This window comes from Calonectris borealis, chromosome Z (genome assembly GCF_964195595.1).
Source record: "Calonectris borealis chromosome Z, bCalBor7.hap1.2, whole genome shotgun sequence".
Lineage (NCBI taxonomy): Eukaryota > Metazoa > Chordata > Aves > Procellariiformes > Procellariidae > Calonectris > Calonectris borealis.
The window spans coordinates 72435856-72441855 of NC_134352.1; the positions used below are offsets into that span (position 1 = coordinate 72435856).

Here is a 6000-nt window from a genome sequence, read left to right on the forward strand (position 1 = left end):
ATGGTGCCGCCGCGGCACTCTCCTTCTGGAGGTTGAAGGAGCAGAACGAGGACGGCGGTGCCGAGGCGCCGGCTTCCCTCCCTCCTGCAGCCCTCCCGCACCCGCCGTGCCGAGGGACGCATGGAAAAACGGGGGTTAAAGGGCAGGCCTTTGCCTGGGTGAAGAAGACTTAACGGGCACCACAAGGACTAGAATTCAAAGTAAAAACTCCACAGAGCGTTTCAAAAAAGGCGCCGGGACGGAGGAGGTGGATTTTCCTCCGCGGAGCAGGCTGAGCTCCTCTAAGCGAGGGCGGCCGAGGTCCCCCCGCGGGAGGAGAGGGGAAGGGGGGATTACTGAGGGAATGAGGGGCTGCCGCGACAGAGAGAGACCGGCATAACTCACCTGCGGCCGCCGAGCAGCTCCCTCAGGAAGCGGGGGGAGACAGGTCCCCGCCTGGCGGCCAGCTGGACGCGCCGGTCAGTGCCGGGAAGAGCTACGGCGCGGCCGTGCTCGGCCGTCCCTCCCGCGGGCAGGGAGGAGCCTCCTCCCACCTCGCGGAGGCTGGGTGAGCGGCGTCTCGGGAATTTACCCCGGCTCCGGGAAGCGCGGCGGGTTCCTTTGGCTGCCCTCCCAAAGGGCGGGCGCAGGCCAGCCCGCCTCCCTCCCGCAGCGCCTGCCGCCATCTGCCCCCTCCTCGAGGGAGCCGGCGCCCGCGGGGGCCGAGCCGCTCCGGCACCCCCAGGGCGAGGAGGGACTGCAGGGCCTGGGGTCGGCCAGGGACAGCGGGCGACCAGGGGGTGGCCAAGCAGGGAGAGGAGAACAGGCAGGGCTAGTCTGAGAGGACTGTGAGGAGCAGAGAACCGACACTTCCCTCAAGTGGACACTTTTCCGATCCTCCCAGTCCCAAGCTGGTCAGAAACCGCACGTAGGGGTGACTTCTCCAAGACGTGCCATGGCCCCAGGGTTCCTGTCTCCTTGGTCTCCAAGACAGGACATCTCCAAGGCGTCTCCAAGACATGCCATGGCCCTAGGTCTCCTTGGTCTGGCTCCAGGAGACAGAGACAGGTCGCTCTGGCCACCAAGGCAAACGGGGTGAGGAGGTGGCCTGGTGCTTGGAGCAGGGCTCGGCGTCAAGGCCGTAACCAGTCTGGTGCTGCGCCACCACCTCGCATGCAGCTGTCCGATGAAATCCCACTCAGAAACCATGTTAAGGAAGGTTGTGGGTCATAAAGTCAAACTCTCCACTCCCAAAATCGTAGGACCATAAGGCAGGAAGCGAGATGGGGAGTTCACTGCATCTGTTGCCCTGCCCTTTGGCTGTGGGTCCCCATCTGACAGGCCTCGGTAAGACATTCAGAGAGGCACAGTGTGCCACTGGGTCACTGCTTCCATCAGATGATGTAGCCATGAGAAACCTGTTTAAACCTGTTTAAACGCCTTAAACACCTTGTTTAAACAACTTAGCCTTTTCAGGGTGTTCATGGTGAAGGTTTCTCCAGTTTGTAGCACTTTTACATAAAAGACGTCTTCTGTCTCTTACTTTCTTTTTCCTAAGCTACGTTTGTAGGTTAAACATAATGTACCTATCAAGACACTGTTGTCCTTGCTCTCCTTTGGATTGCTCAAATTCTCGAAGCTTGGTTGCTTTCCTTCAGAAGGATGTGGACTGGGAAGTGTTCTGCCTTACAGGCTATATTACTTTTTATACCTCCTGATATATAGTTTGCCTTTTTTTGTAACAGCATAGCGTTGCCGACTTACACTTTGCTTGTGATCTACTTCAGCACCTTGATTCTTTTTCTTCTGAATTGCTGTGTAGCCTGTTTTTCCCTGCCTCTTTGTACTGCAGTGGTATCTCATGCTTCCCTCTGTTGAGTAACACCCTGCTGCTTTAGTCAGGTTTTCCATTTTCTCATGATGCTTTTGCCTTCTAGTCAAGCAAATGATTTCTAGTCAAAGGATAGTTTTATTCTTCAGAACCTTATTCTGGAGAATTACATCTGTTTCTTCCACAAAGTTCCTGTGCATGTTGTGTGAGTCATGTAAACTGAACTTTTCACAGTGTCACTAGTTACTAATTTTTCATTGCCCAAGGGCCGGTCTGGCGACACTAGAACAGGACATTTACTGTTGTGTCAGATATCAGAGGAGTATATACATGAAAGGTCAACTAACTGCTTAGTTTTTCTGAAAATGCAAATCACAGATGTGTAAAAGTGCATGCCAAAATCTTGGCATGTTTTTTTTCTTTTTTTTTTTCCCTTATGCTTATTAACAACTCTCTGTAATATGCGAATAAGTTCTTTCCTCTAATGTTTTTAGACAGTATAATTTGAAAAGCTTACTGGAAGTTTATCAATTCTATATTTGAATGTAGGATTTGAATGATATGCAATAAATAAAGCATGGGGGTTTTGTACATTAAGGGATCTGATGGGAAAAATGGTGTATCATCATGTAATGAAAACTAAAGGGAATAAATTAAGACAGCTTAGTTCTAGCACTTTTAAAATTTTGTATGGGTGTCATTGCACTCCTTTTTGTCTTTTAATGTAGGGGTGGAAAATTTTTGCATATACTATTTTAAAGATAGTATGTTAAGTCATTTTTCTGCTTTGAGCCCCCTCATCTATGTTTGAAAATGTTTCTTCTTTTAGGCCTCTACTGGAGATACCTATTAAAATCTGTTGATATATTTAACATTTTCCGAATCATTTCAACTCTGCTGTGGATTATAGATGTTCAGCCCTCTCTTGCCTCTCCATTTGGGTAGCAGTAATAATCTCTGATGCTGCTTTTGCATACTGATCCACATCATCCTGAAGTTCCAGAATGAAAAATGTAATGGCTTATCCTTTGAATGCTCCAGACTTATGAACTCACTGCTACCTAGAAATAATGTTCAAGGTACTAATTAGTACCCAGAAACCTAACAGTTATTGAATAATGTCTATAAGGAATTTTCATGCCTAGTCAGAAAGTGTTTCAAAAAGCAAGTTATCAAATTTCTCATATTTGAGAGGGGAAAACTGAAATGGAAAGAAAAGAACAAAAGTAAATCCACAAAAGAACTTGTCACTGCAATGTGTCAAGTGTCTACAGAATTTAAAGTCCCAAGTTAGGTGCCAAAGTTCATTATACACCAAATCATAGCAATGTAGTTTGGAACGGCCTAGAAGAAGACATCCAATCCAACCTGAGACCCTCTTTCTCTGCAACCACAGCTCTGAATTTCGCCCCACCTCTCCTAAGTGCTTAGTTGCCTGTGTACATATATCCAAAGCCCAGCTCTGATATGGCACAGCTGCATAACCTTGATCCAGACTGCTATGAGACAGCTGTGAGAACATCTGTAGAGAGATAAGAAAGTTGAAAGTACAGAGAGAAGTAGGGCTGAGATCGCTGGTAGTTCAACGATTTCAGAGGGAAAGTACCAGCATGAAAAGGTTTAAACTCCTAAAGGGAAAAATCACCTGGGGAAGCCTGTCAAGCTAGCCAGTCTAGTTGGGGACTAGCTGGGAATCATTGTGTCGTGTTATCAGTGTTGACGGAGCTGGTGGAAGATGGCAGCTTGGTGATGCTGGGAATCCTTTCCAGAGAGCCATGGGAAGTGACCCTTCCCCTTTTGATTCATGCGTGCCTGCACAGCAAAGCCTTCTTGGGTAGCTTAACATGAGTGGCAAGTATACTAATGCTTAGTCTAATAGCTCATTAAACCCTAGCTTGCTCTTCTGTGTGTTAACTAACTAACTGCTTTAACCAATCACTAACTGCTTTATTTTGAATTATATATATTCTTCCTGCAGAGTCTCTGCGCCTGGCTAAAAGTACTTGAACTAACTGACCAAGTGTGACGGATGCATTCAACTCCTTAATCAAACTAGTGGTAGTTGGGTACAGGCTCCAAAGGAGGTAAAGGCCTAAGCCGTGACCAGGCCAAGAACTTCTCTAGTTCCAAACTGTTCTCTGAAAACCCACAAAGGAACAGAGTGACACAGTGAGCATCAATGCGTATGAGCTTGGAACACTGATCATGCGATTAACACATGAACAGCAGGTAGGTTTTCCAAGACTCATTTATCAACAATAAATGAACAAAGAAAGTTGTGGGTACAAGGAGTGTCATGCATACCTTTCCCATCGCATGTAATTTGACTACAAGCCAACCACTTTATTCCGTAAATATGACAGCCTAAGTGAGTTTTCTTTGAGGTCTCCCTGCTAAGCAGCTGGCCGCATGGGGATCTCCCCTTGAGCTGGGACACCTCTCAAGGTTGCTCCTCGAGGCAGAGAGACCTCCCACCAACTGCAGATCTTTGGTAATACCGCGCATAACCTGGTATTGCAGTGCATTAGGATTTTTTGTATTGGCAACTTGATTTTTGTATTGGTAACTTTGATTCTGTCTTGGTAACTTTGAATCATTGTTATAACCTTTGTGCAGTAAGTAATGGAATTAACCTTGCCATCGAATTTTGTTAAGACACACTTTTACAACATCCTATTTCAATAAAAACACTTTTGCTGATACTTTTAGTGGTGGTTTTTAAGTGGTCTAAATTGCCCATCCACAACACCAAGAGGGGTCATAACAGACCTCTCATTCAAAGGAGGACTTCACCTGTCTGGTAAGTCTTGAAAGCCTCGAAGAAAGGCAATTTCAGAACCTTCCTAGGTGACCAGTTGTAGTGCTGCACTTCCTTCCTAGGGGCAAAGTTTTCCTAATATCCAACATGAGCATCCCAAACCACAATTTGTGACTGTTGCTTCGTGTTATCTTGTGCCACCTGCCACCACCAAGAAGAGTTGCCTCTCTGCTTTGCAACTGTCGTTCAGGTAGTTGCAGGTTGCCTTTAGGTGGTCCCTTAGCCTCCTTTTTGGGAAACTAACCAGGCTTCTAGTTCATGTTCTCTAGGCCACTGACAGTCTTGGTACCCCTCTGCTGTATCTTCTGTTTCTCAACATCTCTCTTGAACTGGAGTGCCCAAAACTGGACACAGTATTACAGTCTCCTTGCTGCTAAAGGCAGTATCATAGCCCCGCATCAGCACACAGAGCTCTCAAATGCCTCCTGTTTGTTCATTAGCGTACCATCACTTCAGGTGGGCACTCAGGTATGATAATTCCCCCTCAAAGTATGAGAGCTTTCCCCATAATGCTGTCCTTTCAGCGTCCTTATTTGTGTGCATAAGCTTGGGGTGGACACACTTCGATGGCCAACCCAGTCCACTTTCCCTCACCGCATTGTCAGACATCATCTCTCTCATCATTCCTAGTTTAAAGCTCTTGTCAAGATGGTCAACCTGTTGGCAAAGATTTTTTTGCCCCATTTAGTCAGGTTGCTCTCATCTCCTCCTAGCAGTCCTCAATGCTCAGTAAACATCCCTTGGTCATAAAAGCTGATTCCTTACTGTTGACACCAGCTGTGCAAACATGTATTGACCCACAGAATTCTCCACTTACTGAGGGCACCTTTCCCCTTCACTGGCAGGATTGAGGAGATACCACCTGAGCTCCCTTGCCCCTGGGTCTAGCCTCCAGAGCCAGGTGGTCACGCTTGATACTCTCAGGGTCTCCCCTCACAGTATCATTGGTGCCCACATGGAAGATCAGCACAGGATACTAGTCTTGGTGCCTGGAAGATCAGCATGGGATACTAGTCTCAGTGCCAGGCAACCCTAAGCAGTCTCTCCACAACCTCCTTGATGCAAGCCCCCAGGCAGAAGACCTGCCTAGACAGTAGGTTATGTCGGCGGGTAAGAGCCTCTGTCCCCCATAGCGGGGACCCTCTCACTATGACTCACCCTGTGCATGCTTGGGCTCAGCTGGCTCTTCTGATGCTTTGTTAAACAGTTCCCAGGCCCTCATCTGCTTCCAGGACACAGAGCCTGTTCTGTAGTTGCAGATCTGCAGGCAGAGGAGGAGACATCCTCCTGGTGCCAGAAGTCACAGACCTCCAGCCTTCACTGTCATGGGAGTCTCCATTTCCCAACACAATGCACACAGATGCTGCCTGTC

The 6000-nt window shown here is 47.7% G+C and overlaps 1 protein-coding gene across 1 annotated transcript in view; it reads right to left on the minus strand.

Moving 5' to 3' along the window:
* Positions 1 to 460, minus strand: part of LOC142075448 (oncostatin-M-specific receptor subunit beta-like) — a 34911-nt gene extending 34451 nt beyond the window's left edge. Inside the window, exon 1 of the mRNA XM_075136801.1 lies at positions 385 to 460. The gene's annotated coding sequence lies outside the window, so the exon portion shown is untranslated. The remainder of the gene's footprint in view (positions 1 to 384) is intronic.
* Positions 461 to 6000: the final 5540 nt, after the last annotated feature.